Source organism: Triticum aestivum, chromosome 1B, assembly GCF_018294505.1.
Source record: "Triticum aestivum cultivar Chinese Spring chromosome 1B, IWGSC CS RefSeq v2.1, whole genome shotgun sequence".
NCBI classification, from domain to species: domain Eukaryota; kingdom Viridiplantae; phylum Streptophyta; class Magnoliopsida; order Poales; family Poaceae; genus Triticum; species Triticum aestivum.
Genome location: NC_057795.1, coordinates 513,672,678 through 513,680,770, shown reverse-complemented (window position 1 = coordinate 513,680,770; position 8,093 = coordinate 513,672,678).

Sequence of the window (8,093 nt, the reverse complement as noted above, 5' to 3'; positions counted from 1 at the left end):
CTCTGCCGTCCCAGGTCGCTGCCGGCCCGCCTCCCTCTCCCTACCTTTTCTCCTTCCTCCCCTCACGAGCTCTCTCTCTCTCTCTCTCTCTCCTGGACAGCAGCCTCGCCGCCATGGAGATCGCCGTCGCCGGTCACGTATTCACCTGAACCTGGCCGAGATCCACCGGATCCGGTTGCCCCCGGCCGGATCTTCCCGCTCCCAGCCCTTCGGTCTTTCCCCGCTCGCCGGAGCACCGTCCCGCCTCGCCGGCGCAGCGCTGCCGCCTCCCCTGTGTCGGCCACTTCGAGCAGGAGCTCGACGCCCCGGCATCCCGATGCCCCTCCGAGGCCCACCACGCCGGCCTCCAAGACCCAGCCCAGCGCCTCCGGCCTGCTTCCTCGTCATGGGCCGAGCCCAGGGGGAGCAGCCCACGAAACCTCGCCCCATGCGATCTTTAGCTATCTTGCGCGCGTCCATTTTTTTCCGAAAAACTGCTAAGTCCCTGAATTTTCAGCATCATATAGGCATCTTTGACTGGTTGTATCTATGTGTATGTTGCTCCAATTAGTGCATATAATATGTCAAAATGTTCATCATGAGATGCTCTACATTTTGTTCCATTGCACCATGTTTATTTGAGCTCATCTTGATGCCTGAATCATCGCTGCAAGAGTGCTATATAATGTTGTCTGCTGTCTGTTAACAGAACTTGCTCATTTGTCATTTTTGCCATGTTTGATGTGTGCATCCTATGAGGTTGATGACTACATGTGTTTTGAACTACATCATGCCATCTTTAAAGAGGTGCAATCCACGTATTTTTCGGAGTTTTGTACTGAGTGCATCAAGCTTGTTAAGTAGGGTACTTGCTGTTACTGTTTTGCTAGGCTGAATCTGTTATTTCATGATGGTATGTAAACCTGCTGCTACAAGTCATTCTATACATAATCTGGAGATGTTCACTAAGGGTGTTTTGTTATACATATCATGCTCTATCCATCCATGCCCCTGGTTGCATTTATATCCTGCTGTAGCTTGTTGTTATCTTGCTCCAAAATTGCTAAATAATGTTGCTATCACCTGTTAACATTAAGTTCAATGTTGCCATGATTGTTGCTAGTGATCCATGCACCCTATGAACTTGCTCTTGCCATGCTTAGCTTCATAAACATGTCATCTTGATGTTGGTTGCCTTGTCATGCCATGTAATGCTCTGTGGTGAGTGGTACAAGCTCACCAACAAGCCTACTTATTGTTGTTCCTGCCATGCTTGAATCTGTAATATAATTTGCTATGTTTACATGGGTGCCATCATATCTTCTGATCCTTGTTGGCTCATGGTCAGTAAGGGACTTTCGTTCTATGCATTTAGTATATTCATGCCATGCCTTTGTTTTCCATGATAAGATCCTGTAACATGTTGTTTGATAGCTCTAAACATTGCAACCTAATGTTATTTTCTGCAAAGTCTGAACTGTTATTAATTGCAATCTTGTCATGTGTGTTTGAGCATGTTCTAGTGATTTCTGGAGATAGCTCAGTGTTCATGTTTTGTTATGCTTTACCTGTACAGCATGCCCATGCCTTTTGTTTTCTTGTTGAGGTCCTGTAGCATATTGTTTTGATGCTTGCAAGATGCCTAGTTGTTGTTTTGGACAGATTGTTGCTATAACTTGTATAGTGTGTGTGTGTGTGTTGCGCCGTTGCTCCGTTTTGAGTGTGCTCTATATGAAACTTGCTTAGTTTTGCATGTAGTTTCATATTATCATGTTCCATCCTTGTTTTGAGGTGTTTGCTTAAAGTTTGTATGCATTTTGCATCAATGCCATGTTTAACTTGTTTTGCTCATATCTTCTAGGCCGTACCTCCAAATCTAATGAACTTTATATGTAACTTGACTAGAATCTCGTGTAGATCATCTTTGTGCATCTTAACTTGCTGTTTAACAACTTGAACATAAGGTTTATTCAGATCTGAACCAACTTCGAAATTTGCATACGATGACTTACCGGAATTGTTATATGTTGTTCCCCGCCTCATTTAAACTTGCCTGGATGTGTTGTTCTTGTTTGCATCATCTCTTGCCATGAGTAGCTTCATGTAGTCTTGTCTTGCATCATGCTTGTTGTGCATCATGTCTTGTCTAAGTGTGGTGCTTTTACTATGTTGTGTGTTTCTTCTCGATAGTTCCTATTTCGTTGCGATCGTAAGGATTTGTTCGTCTACGCTTGGTTCGGCTTCATCCGTTCGTCTTCTTCATGGACTCGTTCTTCTTCCTTGCGGGATTTCAGGCACGATGACCGCTACCCTGGATCTCACTACTATCATTGCTATGCTAGTTGCTTCGCTCTATCGCTATGCTGCGTTACCTATCACTTGTTCTTCAAGCCTCCCAATTTCCATGAACCTCTAACCTTTGACACCCTTCCTAGCAAACCATTGCTTGGCTATGTTACCGCTTTGCTCAGCCCTTCTTATAGCGTTGTTAGTTGCAGGTGAAGTTGAAGATTACTCCATGGTGGACAGGATTATGTTGGGATATCACAATATCTCTTATTAAATTAATGCATCTATATACTTGGTAAAGGGTGGAAGGCTCGACCTTATGCCTGGTGTTTTGTTCCACTCTTTCCGCCCTAGTTTCCGTCATACCGGTGTTATGTTCCCGGATTTTGTGTTCCTTACGCGGTTGGGTGATTTATGGGACCCCCTTGACAGTTCGCTTTGAATAAAACTCCTCCAGCAAGGCCCAACATTGGTTTTACCATTTGCCTCACCACCACCTATATTTCCCTTGGGAGTAATTAACCCAAGGGTCATCTTTATTATAGCCCCCCCGGGCCAATGCTTGTCTAAGTGTTGGTCCGAACTAGAGCCCTTTGTAGCGCCCCCTCAGGGAAACTTGAGGTCTGGTTTTAGTTGTATGGATTGCTCATCCGGTGTTGCCCTGAGAACGAGATATGTGCAGCTCCTATCGGGATTGTCGGTGCATCGGGCGGTCTTGCTGGTCTTGTTTTACCATTGTCGAAATGTCTTGTAAACCGGGATTCCGAGTCTGATCGGGTCTTCCTAGGAGAAGGTATATCCTTCATTGATCGCGAGAGCTTATCATGGGCTAAGTTGGGACACCCCTGCAGGGTATAATCTTTTGAAAGCCGTGCCTGCGGTTATAGGCAGATGGGAATTTGTTAATGTCCGGTTGTAGATAACTTGACACCAGATCCGAATTAAAACGCATCAACCGCGTGTGTAGCCGTGATGGTCTCTTTTCGGCGGAGTCCGGGAAGTGAACACAGTTTTGGGTTATGTTTGACGTAAGTAGGAGTTCAGGATCACTTCTTGATCATTGCTAGTTTCACGACCGTTCCGCTTGCTCTCTTCTCGCTCTTATTTGCGTATGTTAGCCACCATATCATGCTTAGTCGCTGCTGCAACCTCACCACTTTACCCCTTCCTTTCCCTTTAAGCTTTGCTAGTATTGATACCCATGGTAATGGGATTGCTGAGTCCTCGTGGCTCACAGATTACTACAACAACAGTTGCAGGTACAGGTTATGCGATGATCATGACGCGAGAGCGATGTTTGCTTGTCTTGGAGTTCTTCTTCTGCTTCTTCTTCGATCAGGGGATAGGTTCCAGGTCGGCAGCCTGGGCTAGCAGGGTGGATGTCGTTTGAGTTTCCGTATTCAGATGGTGTTCTTATGTAAGATGATGTTGTATTCGTGTGGCATTGTATGCCTTATGTATGTATCCCCATCTATTATGTAATGTTGATGTAATGATATCCACCTTGCAAAAGCGTTTCAATATGCGGTTCTATCCTTGGTGGGACCTTCGAGTCTCTTTAGGATAGTGTCACATATTGGGCGTGACACCAACCCTGCCTCTTCTCCCAAAGAAGCGGTGGCCTCCGTCGTGCGATGGAGTAGGCCCTGTGCCATCCATCGTTCCAAGAAACACAGGGAAAGTTTGATGTTGACTCCTGTAATGGATGTCGTCGACGGACCCTGGCACCAGCAGCGGTGGCAGGACTTCGATTGATGGATCGACCACTTCTTCGACATGCATGAACACTCGATACAGGTACATCCCTAACGTGGTCCGCGGTGGCCTTGGTGGCGACAAATAGTACAACCCCGGTTCCTGCACCAGTATCTCAACAACAATCACCTTCGGTATGGTGGACGGCTTGTTCATCCATGCCATAACCGTCAGAGCCCAGCTGTCTGGAGGAACAAACATACTTACGAGGCCATCTCCAAGGTCGTTGATAAGATCATTCATGGACTCGCTGTTCCAAGCACGTCGAGGCATGCCGTGGAAGGTAAGCTTTGTTAAAAACTCAAGCTCAGAGGGCACCGAGCCCCATCCTGGGTGCCACCGATCAAAGCTCACCAGTGCGCCATCGCAGAACAAACGCTGGGAAGATTGAACACACAACTGCAGTCAAAAGTTGTCCGGAACCTGACGAACAAATCAGCCGGTGGTGGACAGACTTTGACGAGCAAGTCACTTATTTGGATGTCGTGCGCAATGCCAAGAGCTTTGACAAGGTCGTCCGGCGATACGGGAGGTCGGTCGCCGTTGATGGTTACCATCCGCACTTTGCCGGCAAACTGGTCGTCAAGCGCCGCCATGCCATTGTTGAGCGACAGCACGCAGTGACCGAAGCCAGGACGGACCTCAGGATCTCCGGCTCGGAGATCCGCGTTGACCAGCGACATGATTGGGCGCTTGAGTACAGGGAGTACAGGAGGGGGATTTGGGGGAACTGGAGTAGGAATCGAGATTCCAGAGGTGGGGGAGGGGCGGGAGATTGGGGATGAAAAGGTAGCATGAATTTCGAGCACGCGCAAATATTCTCTCGGTGCGCAAGCGCACGAAAACACCGGTGGCGCCCACATGTCAGCCTAAGAGTCCTTATTCTTTATTTTTTGGAGAGCCCGACCTTTTTTTAGGATCTTTTCAGAGCTCGGCCTGAGAGTCATAATTGACCTCTTTGGCATTGCGTTACTACTCGGCCCATATTCAACGACACCTCACTGGCCCAAACAATTGTACATCATCTAAAAGACACCAAGCTCAAACTATATAACTTGAAAAAAGGAGATATACTCTGAACACTGGAGAATGGTGATGCCCTCATTTAGCCCACCAGTAGTTCGAGACAATAAACAGTTCGAAACAACGATATATACAACATTCAAACACTGACTAGTGACTACTACTGACATAAACAGCAAGACATGATAGTTCATAGGAAGTATTGACGCACCACCAAAACGCACCCATCTGCAGCGCTCAGACTCTCGTGATCCAGACGAGAATGACATTCTAAACAGAGGCAACTATTACATAGTAAGAGTGACATAGACAAGGATGACCAAATGACAAGGAATATGCATAACAAAAGAAAGAACTACCCATCCAGAACCAGCAGCAAAGACAACAAAGTCATTCGAAGAGATGATCCAACACCATCATAATTTGCAGCCCCACTTCAGCGACCAGTGATCCGGAGACACCAGTACTCCACCCTTCCCATGCAACTGCCCAATTACCTATCAACCTGAAGGCTTGAACCACATCACTGCCTGTCGTAATTGAGACATCCAAGGATCAAAGTTAATCCAAATGCCTTTGTCATTCTCACCTTCTTTTGGCTGCAGGCTGTATCGTTGACAATCAGGGGAGTTTGCTCCCGAACTCATAGGGCTCGCTGTGTAGACACAATTTTCCATAGCAAACTAAGCCTATCTGCCATCAAGGTCCTTGCCAACGGTGATCTTCTGGTTAATCAGATAATTGAGTCCGAGAAATAGAGAGTGTGAACCAAGGCTGTTTACCCGCCTCCAACTAAAAAACCCTGAAGGCCCCAACAAGCTGGTATCCTGCTCATAGACGTAATAGCCACTGTCCGGATACTCACATATTTCACGGTGCTTGTATACAGTGGGGTTTTTGCAATATAACTTTTCCAGCTCATGTATCCGAATGATCATCAGTCTTTTACCGTCGTCTGATCGAGCGAGGAACCAATTGTGCTTCCCTATTTTTGGTAAAGGTGGTGTGATTACAAAGGGCAGTAATTGTAGGGACACTGCATCATATCAAAAAGGACAAGCATTGTTAATGTATGATCAGCATTGTTCAGAGTATGAGTAGGATAATGCAAGAAACAACACTGATATGTCCCTGCTGGAACTGGGAGGAAAATACAGGGAAATGTATACTGGGTTCGAAAATATAGAAGTGCCATGCATGGTTATACTCATGTTATCTCGCAATCGATTCTTCACATGAAACTACCATGTCATGCATGTTATGTAATCATGTTCTGTCCTCACAAACAAATTCTTCAAGGTAACTAATAGACCATGCATTGTTATATAATCGTGTTCTGTGGGCAAAATTTTTGTGAGGATATTATTCTAGCCATTGATTGCTGAAGGGCGAATATATGTATGTACACATGGTAAGCATTGCAGGATTTCACTACTTCCAAATATAGAGTTCTCCATATGCACATTTACTTCCCTAATATATGGTTAGATGAAACCAACAGTGTGGTGCATGTTTCTACATCATGAAAATGAGGAAACTAACATGGCCATTGATACAAACTCATATTTAGTAGTAGTATATAGATTACTGTAAAATAAGGATAATATGCATATATTCCTAACCGTTTGATTATTCAGGGGTACAAATTGGCTGTAATGACATGGTCACAATCGCATGAATTAATTCATTCCAAATATAGCTGATTTACGGCGTCTCCAATACATTGCCATAGTTCTACTCAAATTCTGCTCAAACAGGGATATGCCTATCATCACAAAAAGTTCAAACAGTGTCATGGCGTCATCATTAACATGCGATGGAAACAACTTACATGCGTCGTCCCAGCAATACATGGTGCCATCTGCTTTTTCGATCGCGTAGATGATGCCATTGTATTCAATAGCATCACAGAAGTGTGTATCAACTTTGACGATGATCCACTGCGAGCTGAGTTGTCTCCAGCTAAAGAAGGCACCGGTGTAAAGATAGGCGAGTCCGCGGTCGAACAAGGCAATTAGCTTGAAGTCTGTGTAATTCGCATGTCATGTGGGCACTTGGCAGATTACAATCTTCTGCAAAACAAGGTCCATCCAACTGACGTGGTAATCTAGATGACTTGGACCGCCATGGTAAAACTCTATATAATCCAACGAAGGAAGGATAATCTCATGGGAGGTCTGGAAGTTCACGAGCACCAACTTTTTACCGTATTAGCTGAAGGCAGCCATCCAGTGGAAGTTCATGCCGACCCAGTACATACCTGCCAAGAAGTTTCGGGCGATGGTGATCGGATCAAAGTCGAGGGAAATGATGTACGGCGACCCACTACATATCTGCAAAGAAGTTTCGGCTAATGGAGATCGGATTGAAGTCGAGGGGCATAATGTACGCCTCCGTATCATGGTGAGACAATCTCGCAAGACCAGATAGGAGCAAGCGGGGTGTCTTGAAAAGCAAAGGCCTCGCTTCGACGATGGCCGTGTGCATGTCCCTCGAGCATGCAGCCAGCCGCAGGGCGCTCAACATATCCATACACGAACAACAGAGGTCGAGGATGTCACTGTGGAGATTGCTCCAATCGCGGCTCATATGGATGGTGTGCGGTTCACGTTCGTCCATGGTGGAGTTTGGAAGGTGGGGGTTTTGGGGGGGCTTGATTTACGGGGGAGAAGGTTGTTGGTGCTGGAGCGGCTAGCGAGGGAATAGTGGTACTGGGGGAGGCGAGCGAGGCGACGGTACACGGGGGCACAATGAGATGGAGACAGAGGCAGAGAAGGAGATGGAGATGGAGTGGTGCTATGGGAGGGAGAGGGAGACGAGGCGAGGCGCCAATGTGTTGTACAGCGGCGGTGACAGACTGCACAGTGCACAGGGTGAGGCTGACTTTGGAAACCCGAACACGCCGCCTGGACTAGTGTCAGGCGCAGGGTGTTGTCACTTCACTGTGAGGACCGGATGAATAGTATTTTGACCATCAAGTGTACCACAGTTGTACTACTACTAGTAGTAGTAGGAACATGAGTACTCTAGTATTGTATAGCGGAAAT